This window comes from Ambystoma mexicanum, chromosome 8, assembly GCF_040938575.1.
Source record: "Ambystoma mexicanum isolate Mex_15411 chromosome 8, UKY_AmexF1_1, whole genome shotgun sequence".
Classification (NCBI taxonomy): Eukaryota; Metazoa; Chordata; class Amphibia; order Caudata; family Ambystomatidae; genus Ambystoma; species Ambystoma mexicanum.
In genome coordinates, this window is record NC_090929.1 from 1,730,178,078 (window position 1) to 1,730,201,679 (window position 23,602).

Genomic DNA, 23,602 nt, shown 5'->3' on the forward strand with positions numbered 1-23,602 from the left:
ATAAGGTAGCCTAACCTGATAGGAAACAAAAGGTCCATTTATATCATGTAAATCTCTGAAAAGAGTGAAAGGAAAATCCATCTGCCGCTGGTGCCACAATACTATCCTGTTTGGTACCTGAGGAGGTAGATAACTTTGAATTAATCCCTCAAGAGCTGTCTAGCCAGTAGCAAGAAGATTTAAAAGATTAGTCTCCTTACCCGATTTATTCTCTGAGAAACCAGGAAGAGTGAAGGGCACCTATCAGTACATCACAACACCTAAAGGGGAAGTGGTTAATCTGAAACCCTATAGACTCCCGGAATCCCGCAAGAAGATAGCGGTTGAGGAAGTGAACAAAATGTTAAAAGCTAAAATTATCGAACCATCTTCAAGCCCATGTCCTCCCCTATCGTATTGGTCACCAAACCTGACAATTCCTAGAGGTTTTGCATAGATTTCCACCAAGTTAATACCATCTCAGACTTTGATGCTTATCCCATGGCTCGCATCGATGACCTAATTGATACTCGGGAATGCCACCTTTCTATCAACCGTAGACTAAACGAAAGAGTACTGGCAGGTCCCAGTGTATGGACCTGATAAGGAAAAGACAGCTTTCTCGACACCCCTAGGACTGTATCAGTTCAAAGTCCTCCCTTTGGGCTTACATGGGGTGCAGCCACTTTCCAACGGCTTATGGACCAAACACTACAGCCCTACTCTGACTTCTGTGGAGCTTATATTGACGATGTCATCATTTATAGTAAAATGTGGGAAGGCTACCTTTTCCATCTTTTTGCCATTATGAGAGCCCTCAGAGAAGCTGGTTTTCACTGCTAATCCATCCAAATGCGGACTGGCCCAATCAGCCATGAAATACCTCCGCTTCTTTGTAAGGAATGGGAGTGTACAACCTCAACGCAAGAAAGTGAAAGCCGTACTGAATACCCCTACACCTAAAACTAGAAGAGATCTCTGAGCCTGCCTATGCTTAATCGGTTATTACCGTAGGTTTATCCCAAACGTTTCAGACCGAACAGCTAGGCTGACAGATAAACTAAAGAATGCTGAGTCTCACTTCAGTGGACCGACGAGGATGACATACAACAACTTGAAACAAACCCTGTGCCAGAACCCGATCATAAAGGTGCTGGCATGACCCACAGAACGCGCCCCTTTTGTACTTCATGGTCCTTATCACAACAGGGTTTGCACTCCTTGATACTTCCAACATGGCCATCTAACGTGGAACACCTTCCTTTGTCTTTACGTCAGACGTAGCGTATTTTACAAATAGGCAGCGCCCCTGCGGGTCCGCACGTCTCAATGCTATTGTAGCAGTGACTAGACGTGTGCTCCGTAGTTCGCTACTCTGTTATCCTTGTTCCTGGATCTCCTATTCCATTCCCTATACCCTTTTCCTTCTTCCTTGTTTCCTGGACTTGTGTGCCTTGTGCACACCTTCTTCGTTCCTGGATCCCGGAGTGGTTGAATCCCGGAACTCTGAACGCACGCTGGAGTCAGAAGAGGCTCGCGCGGGCTTATACAAGACCAGGTCCGTGCGTAAGAAGACACCGCCCAAGAAATCCTGCAAGGACCGCTCCCAGGTGAGAAAGGGGGAATTCCGTGACAGTTTGAAACGCCAAAGTCGACATGGAAGCGGCTGTTCAGGATCTCATGCGTGGCATGCAAGAACTAACAACCGAGGTACAAAATTTAAAAGCGGAAAACGCCGCTCTCAAACAATTAGTTCTATCCCGTGATTCTGCCACAAAGGAAAGTGTATTGCTGGGCGGTATTGTTGACAAATTCGATGGGTCAGCAAAAACCCTTCGTGGATTCCTTGATTCTTGTTTGGTTCACTTTACTTTTAAGCCCTACTACTTTTCAACTCCCAGGGCTAAGGTGGGCTTCATAATTTCACACCTTTCCGGAAATGCTCTAACTTGGGCTACGCCCTTAATTAATTCCGGTGATGCCCTCCTGGATAACTATGACGGGTTCATGCAAGCCCTTAAAACCATGTTTGATCGCCCAGAGCAGGTCTATAGTGCCCAGGAGCGCCTGCTAGACTTTCAACAGGGATCCCAGGATATGCTTACGTATGAAACCCGATTCAAGCAACTGGCCAAGGAAGCTGACTGGTCTCCTGAAGCAAGTTTTACTCTTTTCAGAAGGGGACTGAATGAGGAGATCAAAGATGAGTTGGCCAGAGTGGCTTGCCGAAGCTCATTCCAGGCTCTCATGGACCTTGCCATGCAAATAGATTTTCGTATCCAGGAAAGAAAGGCAGAGAAGAAGATATCCAAAGCAACTCCCCCGAAGGTATCCTTCGAGATTACCTCCAAAACTGACACAAATCCAGGGTCTGCTACTGAACCAGAACCTATGCAGATAGGAGCCTTTCGTGGACCCATAACACCGCAAGAGAGGATGAGAAGGATTAATATGGGGTTATGCATGTACTGTGCCTCAGATAAACACCTGGTTAGAGAATATCCTCTAGCCCCTCCTCGGCGTTCGGGAAACGCCAGCTCCCGATCCTAGATGGAGCAAGGCTTTGGGAGAGAGATGTTTGCTCCATGTCTATTCCATCCTTGAACTCTCCTGGACAAAAGAGTCTAGTGATTTAACAGGCCCTCCTATCGCCATCCAAGTATGAGACCTACTCCATTTTGGCCTTGGTTGACTGCGGAGCTATGGGAGTATTCATTGATCAAGATTGGGTTTTCAGTCACCACATTCCATACGAGACACGAAGTACCATGCAACCGGTGGAAGCGATCGATGGAAGACCCCTCTCTTCAGGACCCATAAGCCTGCAGACTAAAGAGATCCAGCTTTCAATAAACCATCATCAAGAGCTGATCAGATTTGACATCATCAAGTCTGCTCATTACCCCATGGTCCTGGGTATGCCCTGGTTACAGAAACATAATCCATACATCAACTGGGCAGCTGGATCCTTATTTCTTGGATCTGAGTTTTGTATGTCTCACTGTTTATTCCTGGAATCCTCCTCGACACCATCCAAAGAACCATCAAAAGATCAGCAAGTACCACTCATGGTTTCCAATATTGTACAGGTTCCAAAGGCCTATCAGAGTTATGCTGATGTGTTTTCAACTGCCATAGTTAAGGCCCTACCCCCTCACAGACCTGAAGACTGCGCCATAGACACAGAGCCTTCAGCAGTGATTCCCTTCGGGAGGATGTTCATCCTATCCGAACCCGAAAAAAGGGCCCTCCGAGAATACTTGTAAACCAACCTTGAAAATGGCACCATAAATCCATCAAAATCCTCAGCTGGAGCCTTGTTGTTCTTTGTTCCCAAGAAGGACACCAAGGAACTTAGACCTTGCCTCGATTATCGTGGATTAAATCAATGCAACCTCAAGGACCGCTACCCCTTATCCTTGATCTCGGATATCCTGGAAGCGGTGAGAGGAGCTGTAATCTTCACGAAACTGGATCTCAGGGGTGCCTATCATCTGATTCGTATCAGGGAAGGAGACAAATGGAAAACAGCTTTTAGAACACCCTTTGGACACTTTGAATATCTGGTCATGCCCTTTGGACTTGCTAATGCCCCTGCAGTCTTTCAACGTTTCATGGATAGGGTGTTCTCTGACATGCTGTTCCTCTTCGTCGTCGTCTACCTGGACGATATCTTGATCTACTCCAAGGACCTTCTAAAGCATGAAGAGCATGTAAAAGCAGTTTTACAATGACTACGTGAACATAAACTCCTAGCCAAACCCGCGAAATGCCTGTTTCACGTTACCTCTGTCCATTACCTAGGATTTGTCCTTAGTCCAGAAGGAATTGGTATGGATCATTCGAAGGTAAAGGCCATACTATCCTGGCCGACTCCTACTTCCGTGAAACAAATTCAATCCTTCCTGGGGCTTGCCAATTTCTACCGGAAGTTCATACCCACCTTTTCTGAGATTGTTCAGCCGATCATTGCTCTCTTGAAGAAAGACACTCCCTTTATCTGGTCTACACCTCAAGACAAGGCATTCCAACGTTTAAAGTCAGAGTTTACTCAAGCCCCCATCCTAGCCCAACCCAACATTAACCGGCCATTCCTAGTGGAGACGGATGCCTCTAACTATGCCATAGAAGCTTTGTTGAAACAAGAATTCGAGGACAAGATGGAACACCCCATTGCTTACCTTTCAAGAACCCTGACTCCCAGTGAGACACATTATTCCGTCCTGGAAAAGGAACTATTAGCCATCCGCCAAGCCTTCACCGAATGACGACACCTACTCCTGGGAGCGAGACATCCAGTCCATGTCCGCACGGACCATCGAAATCTTCAAGTTCTATAATCCTTGGAGTGTAGGAACAGTTGTCAGGCCCGTTGGGCTTTCTTCTTTGCCCAGTACCAGTTCCACATCAGTCATGTTCCTGGATCACAAAACATAATTGCTGATGCCTTATCTCGACGTCCTGACTACAAACCTTTGAAGACCGGATCTATCCCAAGATGTTTCCCCACACGATTTTCGTAGCTCAAGCAGTCAGTCTCCTGGAAGAGATTCGGATGCAAACTCAATTCTCTGAGTTCTGGAAGGATATTTCAAGGAGAAATCAATGGAATCTGAGAATAGAATCAAGGATGGATATTTGTTCAAGGATAATGCTTTAGTCATCCCCACACAGAAACTACAACAAGGGATAATCAACCTCTGCCACGATACCCTTCACTCCGGGCATCGTGGCATCACCAACACTCTCCGTCTTATACAAAGACAATTTTGGTGGCCAAGAATGAAGACGGACGTACAACAGTACATCCGAGCCTGTTCTATTTGTAGTCAGAACAAACACGATAACAAGAGACTGGCAGGTCTCCTACTACAACCTATTCTACCAACAAGACCCTGGGCATTCATCGCTACAGACTTCATTGTGCAATTGCCACCTTCTAGGGGATACACGACTGTCATGATTACCATTGACTTGTTCACTCATATGGCCTACTTCACACCACTGTATAAACTACCGTCCTCATCAGAACTCGCTGGAATCTTTCTGGAACACATTTTCTGCCTTCATGGACTCCCTTCCAAGATCATATCAGACCGAGGACCTCAATACGTCTCTCAATTCTGGAAACATCTCTGTCTCATTTTAGGAATTCAACGCGCTCTCTCATCAGGTTATCATCCACAAACCAACAGAGCTACGGAACGTGTAAACCAAACCCTGAAACAATACCTTTGTTGTTTTGCCACCAAAGTTCAGGATGACTGGTTGCTCCTAATACCCGTGGCTGACTTCGCATACAACAATTCCGATCACTCAGCAATTGATACCAGCCCCTTTTATTGTAGTCAAGGATTCCATCAATCAGTGTTACCCTCTGTTCTTCCACATCCCACACCAGTTCCTACTGTTGACTCCTGGATGGAAACACTCATCAATGTACACAAGGAAGCCAAAGAACACTTAGAGAAGGCCAGAATACATACTAAACGTTCTCCAGCATGGGGGCTGGCATGGATTCACATGCTCATGAATATTCCCCGTCGTCAGGCTGGGAATCCTCGGTAAAGAAAAATCGGTATCAGTTTCGTTTCTGATCTGTCTTTCGTAGTAGTAACCAATTACTGATCTCTGCGTCATACTGACCACAGCCAATGACTGCCCTCTTCCTAAGCCCTGCCTCTGGCAGCCATCTTCAGATTTCTACTGCACGTTCAAGTGTTGGGATCCTCGTGCTATTGCTCTCGAGCGTTAGTGCCTTTTTTCGCGCTTTTTCATCGGAAAAATTTCTCTTTTTCGGTCAAAAGAGCCTCAAGCTCCACCGTTTCTTTATCCGATCAACGAGGATCCGTGTCGGATTCTTCTACGCCCCTCAAGGGTGAAGATTTCGTCGAGCCACGCTTTTGGAGGACTCCAGAAGTTTCTCAGGCCCTTCTCGAGCATGGCCCAGGAGAAAGGAAGCTTGACGCCCGGAAAGCTGTTCAGGGTCTGCCCTGGATGCCAGCTTCAGAATGTCTTTGAGGAGGACGAACACTCCCTTTGTCTTTACTGCCTACATGAAGACAAGACGCACGTGGAGAAGGACTGTGCGTTTTGCGGCAATATGTCGGAGCGGACCATGAAGGACCGCCATCAGCGTCTCGCCAACTGGCTGGAAGGAAAGAGCCCGTCAGGCGAGAAGAAGAAGAAGAAGTCCAAGCGGTCTTCTAAGACATTTGAGGGCGCCCTGGCAACGGGGGTCCAACAGAAGGCCAAGCACCGCGAGTCCGCTGGCACCGGGAGTGCCGAACGGTCGGGCTCTACGGGCGCCAGGCAGGGCGCATCCTCCACGGCGCCATCAACCACGAGCCAACGCTCTGGCTCGGGTAAGAGGAAGGCCGAGCACCCGGCGAAGCTTCTGGAGAGACCCCGGTCGTGCTCGAAGGCCCCATCCGAGGGTAGAGCGAGGTGGTGACCCTCCCCCCAAGGAGAAGGCGGTGAGCGCACCTAAGGTGGTGAAAGCCTTGATCCATCTGGCCAAGGCCTCTATCGAGACAGTTGCGGTGGCCCTGGCTCAGCCTGTGGAGGCTACGCCAGTGGTGGCGACCTCAGGGCCCAGAATCTCCCTGCCACCGCGGAGGGAGTCCTCTTTCATGCCCATCGACAGGACCCCCGTGAAACCTCTGACGGAGAAGAAAAAGGGGGGGCAGGAGGTCGTTGTGGATTCGGCCTCAACCTCTGAGGAGGAGCTGATCGAAGTCTTAGGCCACGGCTCTGGCGTGGAAGAAGACCATCCTGTCGGGAGGGATCCCGACGTGGGAGACGACGAGAGCGTCGAGGGTACCGACGGGGCTCCTGATCGCCCGTCGGAACCCCCTCAACCAGTGCCGCAAGACAACTCGGCGGCCATTTTGTTGGCTATACAGTCCTTATGCTCGGAGATAAGGACGAGACTGCCATTACCACCAACGGAGGAACCGCTCTCGACGGGGGACCCGGAGCCAGGCCCTTCTGGGAGCCCTCCTCTTAAGAGAAGAAGTATTCATCCTCCACCTCCTTTTCAACCTTCGCGCCCTGCTCAGCCCTCCTCCCCGTCTACCACACGTGGGGATGATACGGGGACTGACACGGCCGCGACGGGTACTGACGACGAGGTTTACGACGAGGATCTCCCGTCGCCACCTCCCACCCGGGCTTCCCTGACCAACGAGATTGGATCGTTTCACGCCATGATCGCCAGGGCATCCGAGCTTTTCCAGCTCTGCCCGGAAGAGAAGAAGAAGGAAGGTTTCCTTTATCAACGGCGCGAGACCAAGAGGAAGACGGTCCTCACTGTACCTCTACTGGACGATATCTGGGATGAGGGTCTCGCCCTCCTCAAGAACCCATCCACAACGCCGGCTAGAAGGGATCGGTACGAGAAGAAGTACCGGGTCCCGGACGCGGCCCCCGGACTCGGTCGTCTCCGCGGCGGCCAGGAAGAAAGCGGGGGGGGCGCGGCCTCTACGTCAACCTCCCCGCCGGACGGCGAGGGAAAGAAATTGGACACGATGGGACGCAGAGTCATCTCATCGGCAGCGACGACGATTAAGGCTGCCAATACCTTGGCTATCATAGCCCGCTACGACAGGGAGTTGTGGTACAAACTCGCCCCCCTGCTGGACTTCCTACCAGATGACAAAAGGGCGGAGGCCCTAGAGATCTTGCAGGAAGGAGAAGTGGCGTTGGACCACGCCATTACGATAGCGACGGACATCGCAGACACTGGATTTCGCCAGTTGGGCAGCGGCGTGTGCCTTAGGCGGCGTGGATGGCTCAAGGCTACTGACTTCCGTCAGGACGTGCAGACCAGAGTCTTGGACATGCCCTTCGACGGGAGCAACCTGTTTGGGAAAACAGTGGACGATTCCCTACAAGCCATCAAGGCGGACACGGAGACGGCCTGGGCTCTTGGTGTTCTCCAGCAACGACGGCCGCCCTTTCGGAGCGGCGGAGGCAAACAGGGTGCCTCCAAAGGTTCCAGCGGCGGATTTTCCACCTATCGTCAAGCGGCCCGTTCGTCGTCACAGGAAGCCTACAGGGGACGAGGCAAGTCGGGCGGACCCCACCGTCGTCGCCAAGGAGGACAAGGCGGCAAAGCCTCGTCGAAGTAGGACTGAACCAGCCATGGGGTCGGGCCCCCACCGAAGCACCCCGGTGGGAGGCCGGCTGACGAGCTTCGTCAGCGTGTGGGAGTCCATCTCCACCGACCGTTGGGTGCTGGACGCCCTGGCTCAGGGTCACGCGCTCGAGTTTCTAAAGAGGTACCCGCACGTCCCCCCTGTGGCCAGGAAGGAACATCACGTCCCTCAACTTCTCTTGGAGGTAAGGGCGATGCTCAGGAAGGGCGCCATCGAGCTCGTCCCAAAGAGGCTTCGGGGCTCCGGAGTTTACTCAAGATACTTCCTCGTGAAGAAGAAGATGGGAGGATGGCGTCCCATCCTGGCCCTACGACGACTGAACAAATTCATCAAGGCACAGAAGTTCAGGATGGTCACCCTCCAGCACGTCCTGGGTGAACTGGAGGAGGGCGATTTCCTGTCGTCGTTGGATTTGGAGGATGCCTACTTCCATATCCCCATCCTAAAGGGACACCGAAAGTTTCTCAGATTCATGGTCCAAGGGCGTCACTACCAGTTCAGAGCCCTTCCCTTCGGATTGAGGTCGGCACCCAGGGTATTCACCAAGTGCCTCGCACCGGTGGCGGCGCGGTTGCGCCTAGAGGGGATCCACGTCTACCCCTACCTGGACGACTGGCTCATCCGAGCGAAGACGAAGGAGCTCGCACTGGAGCACACGGCAAGGACCGTCCAGCTACTCACGGACCTGGGATTCTCCATAAACTACGCCAAGTCCCACCTGGTGCCTGCGCAAGACGCACTGTTTCTGGGAGCGAAGCTCGACACAGTGTCGCTTCTTGCCTCTCCGTCGGAGGAAAGGACGAGGGCCATCTTGGGCAAGGTGCAGCGGATGCTGGTTGCGGACGCGGCCAGGGTGAGGTCCATCAAGTCCCTCCTCGGAATGATGTCTTCTTGCATTTATCTCATCCGCCTGTGCAGGCTCCGGATGCGCCGTTGCAGGAGTTCCTGGACGCGCGCTGGATCCAGACGACGGGCAGCTTCGAGGAGAGGATCACACTCGACGAGAGTTTCCGACGAGCGATCCGGTGGTGGGGCACCCGCACGCATCTGACAGCGGGCATGGACTTCCACACCCCTGGCCACCAGAAGACAGTGACCACGGATGCCTCCCAGGAAGGGTGGGGAGCGCACACCGAAAATCTGCACGCGAGAGGCCTTTGGCTTCCGACGGAGAAGTCCCTCCATATCAACGTCCTGGAGCTCCGTGCAGTGTTTTGGGCCCTCAGGTCCTTTCTTCCGTCCCTCAAGGGCAAGGTGGTGAGGATCTTCACCGACAGCACCACCACCATGTTCTACATCAGGAAGCAGGGCGGTACCAGATCCCCAGCCCTGTCCAAGGAGGTGCAGGATCTGTGGCATTGGGCCGTCGCCCAAGGGATGTTTCTGGTGCCGTTTCATCTGGCAGGAATAAAAAACACCATTGCCGACTCGCTCAGCAGAGAGCTGCGCTCGTGCCACGAGTGGGAACTACGACAGGATCTAGTGAACCGCCTCTTCCGACGGTGGGGCACACCCCAGATCGATCTGTTTGTGACGGCGACAAACTCCAAGTGCCGGAGGTTCGCCAGCAGGTTTCCCCAGCCGAGGAGCATGGGCGATGCTTTCTCGTTCCCCTGGGAGGGCCTGTTTCTATACGAGTTCCCTCCATTGCCGTTGCTGATCCGGCTCATCAACCAGCTCAAGAGGTCACGGTGCAGGATGATCCTCGTCGCACCTGCGTGGCCGAGGCAGATATGGTTCCCGGACCTTCTGGACTTGTCAGCGTCCCCGTCAATCAAGCTGCCAGTGGACGCGGATCTTCTCTCCAGGGAAGGAGGCGCCATCCTCCATCACGACCCGAAGTCGCTGAACTTGCAGGCCTGGCTCCTGCAGCGTTAGAGTTTGGAGGCTACGACATACCGGCCGACTGCAGAGAGGTTCTTGCAAAGGCCAGGGCGTCCTCAACTCTTAAATGCTATGGACACAAATGGAAGAGGTTCTCTGTCTGGTGCCACGCACAGAAGATTAACCCTCTACGGATTACGGCTCCCCAAGTACTGCCGTACCTACTGACGCTGGCCAAGGCTGGACTGGCGCACGCGTCCATCAAGATTCATCTTGCTGCGACCTCTCGATAGACCAGAACCACGGGACGGACGTCTTTGTGGTCTCATCGTCTGGTGAAAGAGTTCATGAAGGGACTGTTCAGATCGTTTCCGCCGGTGAAGGCTCCGGCCCCGGCGTGGGAGCTCAACGTGGTGCTGACCAAGCTCATGGGACCTCCGTTCGAGCCTCTGCACTCGGCTCCGTTGAAGTTCTTGTCGTGGAAAACAGCGATTCTTGTGGCCATCACCTCCGCACGACGGGTGGGAGAGATCCAGGCCCTTTCCTGCAAGCCCCCGTACTTGACTTTTCACGACACGAGGGTAGTGCTCAGGACGCACCCCTCCTTCATGCCCAAGGTGCCGTCGGACTTCCACCTCAACGAACCCTTGGTGTTGCCTGTTTTCTTCCCGTCGCCTTCGTCGCCGGCTGAAAGGACTTTGCACTCGCTGGATGTGGCTAGAGCGCTGAAGTTCTACGTGGACCGCACAAAGTGTTTTCGGAAGACGTCACAACTTTTTGTGAACTTTGGACCTGTCAATCAGGGGAAGGCTCTCTCGAAGGCCTCCATTTCCAGGTGGCTCTCCGGCTGTATCAAGTACTGTCATCGGTTGGCAAACCGACCGCTGCCTGGCTGTCCGAGAGCCCATTCCACCAGAGCGATCGCAGCTACCACGGCGTTCCTATCTGGTGTGCCCTTGCTGGACATCTGCAGGGCTGCTACGTGGAGGTCGACGCACACCTTCACGAAATTCTACTGCGTCGATCGGGATTCCAGGGAGGAGTCCAGGGTCGGCCAAGCAGTGCTGCACAACCTGTTCGCCTAAGGTGAGCCTGGTGAGGAGGTAAGAATTGCTTAATGTTGAGTTTTGTATATAATGCTTAATGTTGAGCCTTTGCCACCTCCCGTGGTTGTGCATGTGTGTACTGCTATGTATTCTTTTATTCATGAGCATGTGAATCCATGCCAGACCCCATGCTGGAGAAGGAACAAGTTACTTACCTGTAACTGTTGTTCTCCAGCATGGGTCTGGCATGGATTCACATGCGAACCCTCCCACCTACCCCTCTGCGGCTCTTCACTTGGTCATACTGCCACTTCACGTGCTACCAAATCTGAAGATGGCTGCCAGAGGCGGGGCTTAGGAAGAGGGCAGTCATTGGCTGTGGTCAGTATGACGCAGAGATCAGTGATTGGTTACTACTACGAAAGACAGATCAGAAACAAAACTGATACTGATTTTTCTTTACCGAGGATTCCCAGCCTGACGACGGGGAATATTCATGAGCATGTGAATCCATGCCAGACCCATGCTGGAGAACAACAGTTACAGTTAAGTAACTTGTTCCATATGCAGATTCTAAAAGAAGAGCAGGGCCTTCTTATGCAGTTGGTGATCAAGTCTGGTTGTCCTCGAAGCTACTACCTCGACATTTATGGCCAAACAAGTTGGCCCCCCGGTATTATGGTCCGTTTTCCATCAAGGAAATCATAAATCCAGTCTCATACCGGCTCAAGCTACCCGACTCCTGCAAGAAAATTCACCAAGTTTTTCACACTTCTTTATTAAAACCCTACATCCGATCCTCCCGGAAATCTTGCAGACCCCCTCCTGTGGTGGTGGACGACCAAGTGGGATATGAAGTGTCCCAAATATGCGATTCCAGGTATAAACGGGGTCAGCTTCAATACCTGGTTGAATGTAAAGGATATCCTCCAAGCGAAAGAACCTGGGAACCAGCTTCTAATATGAATACCCCTTGATTGCTCAGAAGATACCATCTCATACACCTGGGAAAACCCGGTGGAACGGGTCTTCGGAGGGGGCATGCTGTCATGACCCACAGAACGCTTACCACTTTCGGACTTCATGGTCCTTATCACAACGGGGTTTGCACTCCTTGATACTTCCAACATGGCCATCTAACGTGGAACACCTTCCTTTGTCTTTACGTCAGACGTAGCGTATTTTACAAATAGGCTGCGCCCCCGCGTGCCCGCGCGTCTCAATGCTATTGTAGCAGCGACTAGACGTGTGCTCCGTAGTTCGCTACTCTGTTATCCTTGTTCCTGGATCTCCTATTCCATTCCCTATACCCTTTTCCTTCTTCCTTGTTTCCTGGACTCGTGTGCCTTGTGCACACCTTCTTTGTTCCTGGATCCCGGAGTGTTTGAATCCCGGAACTCTGAACGCATGGTGGAGTCAGAAGAGGCTCGCGCGGGCTTATACAAGACCATGTCGGTGTGTAAGAAGACACCGCCCAAGAAATCCTGCAAGGACCGCTCCCAGGTGAGAAAGGGGGAATTCTGTGACAGGTAGTAGATTTCTACAAAGAATTTGTGCTGCAGACAGACACCTTCCTCACAGGGTTAGGTGCAGTCTTAGGACAAGTTTGCGATGGATTGGAACATCCCATTTTATTCATGAGTCGCAAACCTTTCCCACATGAAAATAATTAATCCATGCTGGAATTAGAGGCCCTTGCTATCAAGTGGGCCATTACCTATCTTAGATACTACCTCGTAGGATGAAAGTTCAAACTCATCCCTGAACATTCCCCACTAATATGGATTCGCCAGCGAAAAGACTCTAACCCTCAAGTCATACAATGGTTCTTAAACCTGCAGCCTTACTGTTTCACTGTGGAACACTGAAAAGGTAAAGATCAAGGGAACGTAGATTTCCTTTCTCGGTTGCCGTGTGAAACAGATGCAGCTATATCGCATAGGGGAAGGGTATGTGAGAAACCTGAAAGTGTCTCACCCGCTAGTCCCCAGGGATCTGTCATCCAGGTAGCTAGGACACGGCCATCGCTTTTGGATCCAGTTCCTGGGGGTGGACCAGTACAGGAGGATCATCTGGAGGAGGGGTCCTCAGGGAATGGAAGTCAGACACCAAAGGGTGAGATGCGTATCCCCTACCTAATAACTTTTCCCCAGGATACTTAGAAACTCAAACCCCCACCCCTTTGTGACACAAACACTTTTTCACAGACTGCTCAACATGAGAGAAAACGGACTAACACCTGAGCGAGTCAAGACCCCAGAGGAAGCAGCAGTTCCGAGATGGCGGTTTAATACTAGGAGGAAGATGGCAAGACCAGAAAGGGTTGTAAGGAAGGGATTGCCCTTGGTCCTTTTACAGGAGGGAATCTGTTACTTTTCAGAGTCCTCAAAGATAAGAAACTTAAGACCAGGAACGAACGCTGAAGAAAGGTGCTTTGCGTGTTGGAAGTACACAGGGCTCTCCTGCATCGATAGCCGAGGCATGGAGGAGAGATTGCTGCAGTGGTACTGTCCTTGGCTCCTGCAACAAAGCCGCTCCAGTGAAGTCAGCACAGCCGGTGAGTCTGGAAAGACTGGTAGACGGCTGGTCTCTGTTAGACCCAAGCGTGAAAGGGGCAACGTTGCATGAAGAGGTGTATGTGAAATCAACAAAGAGGTGTATGTGATGAGCGACAAAGATGTAATTTATTATACAGAGAGTGTATTACCTTTTATAGCAAAAGAGATTCCAAACAGAGTGGTCCTGCCCCACGTGGGTGCTCACTCGAAAGTCTCTGTCCAGAATCCAATTGAGAGTGAGCTGTCATACCAAAGGCAAGTGTGAACCCGATGGAGGGATGCCAAGAGAAAGCTTGGGAAAGGGAAACGCTGCTTTCTAATACAAAGCATTATTGTAAAGTGTGGAGTCGAAGTGGTCCTACAGCGGGTCAAGCTAAATCCTGTGCACATTCCAAAGTCTTCGTCGACAAAGTGAACTGACATTGGTCCGAGCCCCGCAGAAGGTGACTATTGTTGTAAAGTTAAACTGAGATCTGAGCCCAGGCGTAGGGGGATCCAGGCTGAAGAGTAAATTGCTCTATTGTGAAATACTTGTAAAGGAACTTTTTATCTGTTTGATGCATCAGGCCCTTCGGGTCAAGAGACTTTGGATTAACTAAGAGACTTGGGCATAGAAGACCCTGTTGTTGGTAATGGAAATGTATCCTTGTGCCGAAGAAGCCCAAGAGTGTGCTGTGCTCGAGTGAACCGCCTTGTCCCGTGCTGAAAACGTGAGGAACGGTGACCAACGGTCTGAACATCCTGACTTATTATTTGGTGAACACTTCTTTCTTTTCCATGAACATTACACCACATTATTTGTAATTTAGCGGTAAGGAATGGCAATAGGTTTTTAGTATAGGCCCTTTTATTTTGACAAGCCTCAACTAGGGGTGCCTTCTTTATTATTTGGTCGTAGCTTGCTCCCATCTTAGATTTAGGTTTGGATAGGCGTTTCTCACGCCCCTTTGAGAAAGTTCAATAAACACCCTTGAAATGTAGCCACTTGTATCTTTCTTGCTGCAGTACCATGCCTTCCTTACACCTCCTACCATGCCTGGTGGTGAAAAGACCCCTCCTAACAATACCACACGAGGAGCGATACTGCAGGGTGTGTAAAATAAAAAAATGCTCAGGAAACTGCCAGACACCTTCTCACTCAGTGCCACTTGCTTGACCCCATGAGAAAAGTACTCTTAGGCAGATTTGTAGGTACAGATTCTGTCCTGGAAACGGATACGTTCTGGGGCAGATGTCTGATGCGTACCCAGCCATCTTTCATTATAATTGGAATTACACTTTGGCTAGAAATGTCTAAATTATTAGGTGAAGAAACTGCTAAAGTCGAATAAAGTATTAGACGTGACTTAATTGCCCCTTAGGGCGTTATTCCTTGCCCGCTCCCTCGACCCTAGATGGGGCTGTGTGGTGTGGGCACAGAATCAAAAGTCTTAAGTTATGATGAGAGGCGCCTCATGGGTTCCGGCCTAGCGCTCTGACAGTTTCCCTGAGTGTTTGCACCTCTTGTCATAATTGACCAAAATTCACCCAGAGAATATTGTGTAGTTCGTTTTGACTCAGAGAGACCTCACTTTGAAACATTACTCAAAAATATGAAGCTGACACTGGAAGGTAGCAAGTCAATATATTTAATATCATTTCTGATCCCGACCAGCTTTGATCATAATTACACCTGCTATGATTAACGCAGTAAAAGCATAGCATACTGTTAGATAGAGAGCCAGCATGGTCGCATAAGCTATAAGCATGATTCGCATTTAACAAAGATAAAGTACAATTCATCATTCTGAAACACCAGCTTGGGCAATCATGGAGTTCATGTTATGTTTGTCTAAGCTATACTATGGTATGATCAGGAGTGGAGTGACATAATAAAATACGCCGTCAGTCTAACATATGCAAGAGAGGTTCAACCAACACACTTGAAACTCATGGTCTCCTGGGCTTGCTGCTCCGACCTGCTAGCGACTGCTCTTCCCAACCCCCCACGATCTCGTGGTCTACCTGCTGCCTGCTGCGGAATCTCTTCAGCCTGTTGTGCTTTTATATTAACACCCGTGACTTAGCCTAAATGTACTATGTGTGTCACTTCCTCGATCTGGTTTGCAGTGCACCCATTATTCACCTATGTGAGAACCCAAGTGAAAGGTGATATCCTTGCTCCTTGATTATTCCCATTGAAATGTATGGCCTTCCGCTGTGAAGAATGAAGGGAATGCATCCCTTTTCCCCAAGGGGTAGTCCCCCGCCCCCCTGTGAGGCTATACAGGTGAGTCCACTCTGCAACGTCCCCCCTAGGGGTCCAGACGAGTGGGACCTCGCAGGAGAGACTTCCCCATTGGGGACAAGGACTCCTGTTCCTTTGAGGAACTCCCTTCACCAGTAAAGATAATGGCCTACATAGGACTTCCAAATCGTGTCAAGTATCAAGACTGGTCTGAAAAAGAGGCTAAAGGATGCTATTCTTCAAGAGAACGAGAAAATGTCTCTTTAAGGAAATGTAACCAATCCACTGAGATGAGTGGATTGTACGAAGAATGCTTGTGATGTAGAGGATGAGATCGAGGACAAAGAGGGGGAGAGAGAGGATGGGAGAGAGAGGAGTGTTGATCCAAGTAGGGGAGGTTCCCAGGTGACATGAACCTGGGAAGAGGCAGAGCCTCTGAGCTACGTGGAAACCGCAAATTCCAAACTTGATGGGAATCAATCGAACGGACGCTGAATGGTCAGTATACCCGAGAGCCTGAGAGGAGGAGAATTGGTGGTGGCGTGACCCTGTGCGAATAAGGTTAGGCAGCTTGCCCATGCAACAATGCCAAGACCATCCAACGGAAGTCGCTACAAGCAACATGGCTCACTGGCGACCGATCAAGGAAACTAGAAGAAGTGCGAGGACTGCTGTGGAGAGACCCTGGGAAAGCTTGCTTGCAAGTGCAGCGAAGAAAACGAACCAACGCCAGACCCGCAAGATCACCAAGGCCATTTCCTAATGAGAATGAAGGTAAAAAGGGGTCTGGCGAGGCACGGGAAGAATAGCAAAGAGTATTGTACAAACAGAATAACTTGTCTCAATAAAAATGAGAAAGAAAAGTGATTGTTTTGGAGCTGTGATGAAATAAGCACAAAACCCTTATCTCTCAATGAAGGAGAGTTGAGTGCAAGTGAATTATTGTTGATAAAGGTGAACTGTGATAAGTTGGAGAACATGAACAAGACTGTTCCCTGAAGGGGATGAAAGTGGAGATAAAATACGTTTACTAAAACGGAACTGCACTAATATTAGGAAAGAAAGAATAACGTTCCCAATGAGGGAGGTGAATGAAAGTGAGTGAAGGCCAATGAACTTGATTACTTTGAGTAAAAGAGAGATAAAGAAAGCCTCACAGAGGGGGATAAACCAAGGAATGTATCCCTAGCATGGGAAGAAGCCAAAACATGTGAGATACCCAAATTAGAAGAGCGCAAGATAAGAAAGCGAGAATATCAGGAGTTAAAGGCCCTCATAGCCTATACAACCAAACAAGTTAAACAAAGCAAAGAATTGCCAAAAGTAGAATGTAAATTGTCTAATGTGAGAAAAGACTTCTTTGAACTGATGGAGAGTTGCCAAAGAAGAGAACATTCTCGAAGAGACAAGTGCTAGAAGCATGGAGCAATAGAATGGAGTCATTCTCCTGCGTTTATTTTGTTACCATCGTTTTAGGGCCAGATAGTAGTTTTGGACAGAGGACCTATTCTTTTTGGACATTGAGAAAAGACGACTGACGAGCACCTTGGTTATTCTTTATGGAGGGAACATCCCATAGCCATAGGGATAGCTAGGCCTTTTGATTTATTTATTAAACCTTACTTAAAAGTGTCTGTGTCCTTCTTCTGACCCTCACAGTACATGGGGCCTAATCGTGAGTTTGGCCTGAGCCCTTGAATGCGGCGGTAACGGTATTACCACTGCCTTTTAAGGGCTGGCCAAATCCAGCTTTATTGCTGGAGGTAAAAGACCATTTTTGGTCTGTTTTTTGGCACTATTACCGCTTGCACTATTACCTCCAGCGTTGATGGCGCTCCCCAACCCCATTGACCCAATCGGGAATGGGGATTTACCTAAGAGTGCGCGCCCCCCCCCCGCAAATCATGATCCGGTGCAAATTGCACTGGACCGAGTTGCAGTATCGCTATTAGCGTGGGGCGGTATCCCAGCAGTATTATCGCTGGGATATTGCCCAACGCGTGATAAGGCCGATAATATTTTATTGTTCGTATGAACAGTGTGAAAAGTTATTAATTAACTGTAACACACTTAATGAAAAATAGAATAAACTACCCACTTGTGTCCATTCAACATTTGATTTAACACCTCTTGGCAAAGTTGTGGTAGATGCTTAGGGTAAGAATATAGAAGCTTTTGCTCCCTGTGTGTTTTATAGCCAGAATTTGATTTCTTCACACCATCTCTTGTGGTGCCTCTCATGGACTTAAGCTTGGGAACCTGAATGGGTTTCCCATCTCCCAACCCAATTCTCTTCACTGGAACCAATTCAGTCAATAATATTGAAGTTTAAAAAAATACTTTTGCCCTTCAAAAATGTAATGCTACCATCAAACTATACGTTCCATCCTTACTTTTGAATCTGACATATTTTATATAATAATGAAGATAATGTTTTATATCATGACCTGGCTTAACGATTGGTGCGCTGTACAAGAAATGTACAATGCTAAATCTGTAAAGGTCATTACTTCCACTCATCCTCGTCCTAGCACTTATCAATGAGATGTCCCACCTCCTTAGAGGAACTCTTTCTATTTATAAAATCTTCAGCCTGCCCCCTCCTGCCTCCGGGCGTAACTGCCCGCCTTCCCCAAGACCCAACAGTTTGTTTTTTCCTGCCTGTGGGCAGAGACTCTGTTTTCTTCTCTCCTCCCCGTCCCCTCCCTCAGCATAGCCAGGTGAGAGGATTTGTTGGTGTTTTCCTGCCGCGTCATGGGTCCCTTGCAGGGCAGGGACCGGCTTGAGTTGGCGGATGTCTCTCCGGGGGGACCCTGCAGAGCAGGCCCCCCTGTTGAGTGTGGGCGGGGTGCCTGGTCCCTCCTACCGCCTCTGGCTGGTCGAGGTTGCCTGCCCATGTCCGGGGGGCGAGGTCGGTGGGGCAGGGTCGGTGGGGCTTTGTGACGCGGCTCGCCCTCCGGAGCTGCTTAGCTAGCCCAAGGTGTTCTTCGCCCGGGCAAAGGTAAGCAGGAGTGGGGGCGGGGACGTGCTCTGTGATTGTATGCACCTGGCCTCCCGGGCTGGGTTGGGTTGCCTAGCAACCAGGATTTTTCCTGCTGCAGGTTTATAAGTGTGCAGGGGCCTCGAGGAGGCTGTCTGTTTTCTCCTCCGTGGATGCTCCTATCTGCTGGTGGGCCCAGCTTCTGTGTTTTTGTACTGGTACCATGGGAAGAGCTCCTCTAAATCTCGCCATACGGAGCCCCTCTCTCCTTCACCTTCATAATCTTCTTCCTGCTCCCGTCCTCCTTCTAAGAGGCAGGGGGTGGTGGGGTAGGGTTCCTGAGGATTGGCTCCTGCGTGTTTTTCGGTGAGCCATGCCGGAAAAGGAATTAATTCAGCCTCATTATGGAAGGTGGGTGGCCCCTTCCTCCTCCTCATATTCGGACGGCTCTTCCTACAGCCTGGGGGATTCCCAGAGGCCAGCAGAATTCAAGGGCAAGTACCTAGGCAAGGAAGCCACAGCGGACGTTCTGCTTCAAGTGTCCCTTTCTATGGGGTTTCCGGACTCTGAGCCCCCATCTGCTCTGGCTGGTGGGGGTTCGGCCCACTCCACCCCAGTTTAAATGCCCTCGCAAGAAGGGTCTCCCGCTTCTGAGGGTGTGGGTTGATACAGACAAGTCAGTTGTTCCCAGGTTCCTTGCCAAGCTGTATCCCTTGCAGTGGGGGAGGTGGCCCTGCTGCAGGTGGTTTTGGTGGATGACCTCATTCCCAGTCTGGTGGGGAGGTCATCCTTGGCCTCAACGATTCTCTGCGGGAGCCTGCGGATCGTAAAGTGGATGCCTCCTGGAGAAAGGCTTATGGTGGGGTGCATCTGGCTTGAAGTGCTGCAACTTATTCCTCGTACACGGCGGAGGCTGCCCTTGGGAGTCTAAAATCTGCCCTGAAAGCGGCTGGGGAGGACTGAGATCCTGCACCCTTTTTGCATGTCTGTCAAGTCTCAGGTGGAGTTTTTGTTGGACTTGGCGTATGATGGTGTGAAGGCGGCCGCCATGTCCATGGGTTACATCATGGGGGGGTTCGTTGACACGTTCTTACCCGGGATTGGAAGACGGACACCCGCCAGAAGTCTATTGCCATGAAAAACATGCTGGCCAGCTGCGTAAGCTCAGGTCCTGTTCCCCCCCCCACCTGCTCCCCCTTGCCAGCAGAAGTCCTGGCGCTGGGCCTGTCGGGGGCCACCTGACATTCTTTTGAAAGCAATGGTCCCGGCTCTCGGGGGATGCCTGGGTCAAGCGGCTGGTGAGATGGGGATACAAGTTGGAATGGGTCTCCCCTCCTGTTCCGTCTGGTCTGGTCTGGACTCCTCTGCCCAGGTGCCCTGTCAAGAGGTTGGCTATGCAGCAGACACTCCAGGAACTTCAACTTCGCTCCAAGCGGGTCCTTCGGTGGGTGCCTCGGTTTGGGGGTTTACTCGATTGTCTTCTGGTGCCCAAACCTTCAAGGTTCCTCTATCTAATTATAGACCTAAAAGTCTTGAACTGGCACATTCTGACTCGGAGGTTCAAAAGGGAGTGTCTTCAGCGGGTCATTCCTCTGATGAAGGGCTCGGATTTCCTGGTTTCCCTGGATCTTCAGGACACCTACTTCCACGTTCCTATTTGGTCGGCCCATCAGGAGTTTCCCAGGTTTGCCGTGGGCAAGGATAATTTCCAATTCGGACCTTGCCCTTTGTTCTGAAGTCAGTTCCCCGGGTCTTGAAGGTTCTGGGGCCGGTCGTTGGTGCTGTGCACCTTCAGCGGATTCAAGTATTCCCGTACCTCGACGTCTGGCTCCTGAAGGCCCTGTCGAGGGTTCTTCTGCTGCGACACCTGGAGCCTGCTTGGGCTCTGCTGACCTCGCTGGGGTTTCTCATAAACCTTATGAAGTCCCATCTCCAGCCCTCACAGGACCTTCAGATCATTAGGGCCAGGTTTTGGACTGTGGGGAGTGTGGGGGGGGTCTGTTCTTCTTCCCCTTGACAGAGCTCGGACGCTGCAGGATTGCCTGGTACATCTTCTGGGCTGGGAGTCAGCGCCGACCAGGGACTTTCTTCAGGCACAGGGGTACATGGCGGCATGTGTCTAACTTGTTCCCTGGACGAGACTTCACCTACGTCCCCCTGTTGCTCTATATCCACAGGTTCTGGAAGGAGTCGTCTCTGGACTTTGAGGCTCCTATCCCGGTGGGTCCCTCCCTCAGAGTACAGCTTCTTTGGGTGCACCTGCCCAATCTGTTGTTGGGGGTTCCCGCTTTGTCCACCCTCGCCGATCAGTGTTACCACAGTTGGTGGGGTGAGGAGAGGGGGGCGGTGGCCCTGGGTCAGGAAGTGCAGGAGAAGTAGTCCAAGGTTGACGCAGCCAGGTCCTCCAACTAGAGGTAGCTCTTGGCAGCCTTCAAGTCTCTGAGATCTTTTTGCCCAGGCTTGGCGGGGCAGGCTATTCTTCTCCGCTTTGACAATACTGCCACTGTGGCGTGTGTCAACCGCCATGAGAGCTCTCGGTCTTGGTCGCTGCTGTCTCTTGCTCTTCTCTAATCCTCATTACTCCTAGTCCTTCTCTTCCTCCTCCCAGCACAAGTGTCCTTCCTCTCCCTTCCCCGTGTTGAATAGGCCCATTGGGCAGTGTTAGGTACTGTTGGGTCTTGGGGAAGGCGGTCTGTCATGCCCGCAGGTGGGAGGTGGAGGGGGAGGGCCTGAAGATTTTAGAAATAGAAAGAGGGTTCCTGTATGTAGGTGGGACCCCTCATGAATATGTGCTGGGACGAGGAAGAGAAGGACTAGGAGTAATGAAGATTGCCGGTAAGTAATCTGAGCATTTTCAATCCTCATTACAGACCAGAAGCAGGAAGAAACGGGAAAACTGTCAAATGATTTTCAAATAAGTGCTTAAGGTTCTTCTGACAATGCAGAAAAGTTGGTACCTGAAAATAACATTCCAGAAATGTGTAGCTTAAATGAACTATGCTGGCTTCCGGTGTATTCACACATGCAACCTTTGTGTGCTGTTTATTAACGTGTTGTATTTCCTGCTTCCCGAGACTGAGATTGTCTATAGGATCTCCCAGCATAGTATGCAAACACTGGCTACTGCGTTCTCTGCAGTTCACAACATTGCTTAATGGAAGGTTTTAAAAGGAAGCAAAGACCCAGAAATATTACTTTGACTGCTTCTGCAGGAAGATTAATGTAGGAATACACCATGGTTGGTTTCTTAGAAGATGGCTTGCTGCAGTTTGGGATTTTTCCTGCCAAAAAGAGATGAGAGACCCAATCTACCAAACCCAGATGGGCCCCGGGCAAATGGTGGAGCAACAGAAAATAAACTCCGAGTGAGAAGAGACTGCAGGGGACACAGACATGGGGCCTCATTACGGGTCTGGCAATAACCCTGCAGGTGCTACCAGCAGGTTGCTGCCGGACCTGTAATAATTTACCAGCGCCTGACTTCCTGGTGCCACCGGCTCATTACGAGTCCGGCGGCCCAGGAAGTCAGGCGCCGGCTAATTGTTAGTCCCCATTCCCATAGAGTCCTATTGGACTCTATGGGAGTGGGGACACAGGAGCACCATTAGCAACGGTGCCTGTGCTCCCGTGACAAGCCTGCCTACCGTGGCCACAGCAGGCAGACTCTGGGTTTGCTGATCCGGTATACTTACCAGCACCCTTGTTTCCGGATCTGCAAACTCCTAATGAGGCCCATGGTCCCCAAACCAAATATGAAGCAAAACTCACCAACACATAAAGCCGCAAGGAACACAAGCAGCCTGAGCTCCTGGTGGCTACCTTGAGCATGGAGATTAAATGGGGTGGTGCTAAATGAACCTCTGGGGAAATAATAGCCACAGTTTGCCCCATAGAGTCTGGCGAATGCTGAAACCAATGGAAGGTGAGGGGGTGAGGGGGAGATACAACTAGGAAGAAAACCATATGGAAAGAGAGTGAAAGAGAGATAGAGTGTGAATTGTAGAGGTGAGGTCAGGAGGTGTGGAGGAGGACGTAGAGATTACACACAGTGGAGCGGATGGCTGAAGAGTTGGTGTCAGAGTTGGTCAGAGTAAAGGTGAGATATTGGTTGTGCGAGAAATACCAGTTGTAAGTAGTGTAGGGTGAGAAGAGGGGTGGTAAAAAGAGAGTGAAAATGGAGAGGAGGAGAGAAAGCATAGGGGGTTAGGCAGGGAAGGTGGGGGTGATCGACTGTATAGTAGGTGGGTCCTGAGAGAATTCCAGTCGGTAGTGGGGAGTAGTGGTGAGGGCAGAGTGAAGCAGAAGGGGTTAGTTTGCGGAGTGGAGTGTGTGTGGTAATAGGGCATAGAGGCATAGCTGGAGGATTGTGTGTAGGGGAGAGGTGAGAAGAGGGATATAGAGAGGGAAGAGGAGAGAAAGCATAGGGGGTTAGGCAGGGAAGGTGGGGGTGATCGACTGTATAGTAGGTGGGTCCTGAGAGAATTCCAGTCGGTAGTGGGGAGTAGTGGTGAGGGCAGAGTGAAGCAGAAGGGGTTAGTTGGCAGAGATAGGTGGAGAGAGTGTGGTAATAGGACATAGGTGCTTAGCTGGAGGATTGTGTGTAGGGGAGAGGTGAGAAGAGGGATATAGAGAGGGGAGCGGAGGGGAGAGGAGAGCTGGTAGAGGAGAGAATAGGGATGAGGAAAGAAGAGCGGATGGAGGTTGTGGGGAAAGGAGGGACTGAGGAGGAGTGGGAGGAAGACTGGAAGAAGTGAGGAAGGACAAGAGATGGAAAGAAAGAGTAGAACAGAGGGAGTAGCACAATCAGGGAGAGGAGAGGAAGTGAGCAA

The 23,602-nt window shown here is 50.7% G+C and overlaps 1 protein-coding gene across 1 annotated transcript in view; it reads left to right on the forward strand.

The window, feature by feature from the left end:
* LOC138473375 (zinc finger protein 84-like) overlaps positions 1-23,602 on the forward strand; it is a 145,073-nt gene that overhangs the window by 112,435 nt on the left and 9,036 nt on the right. The gene's annotated exons all lie outside the window — the stretch shown is intronic.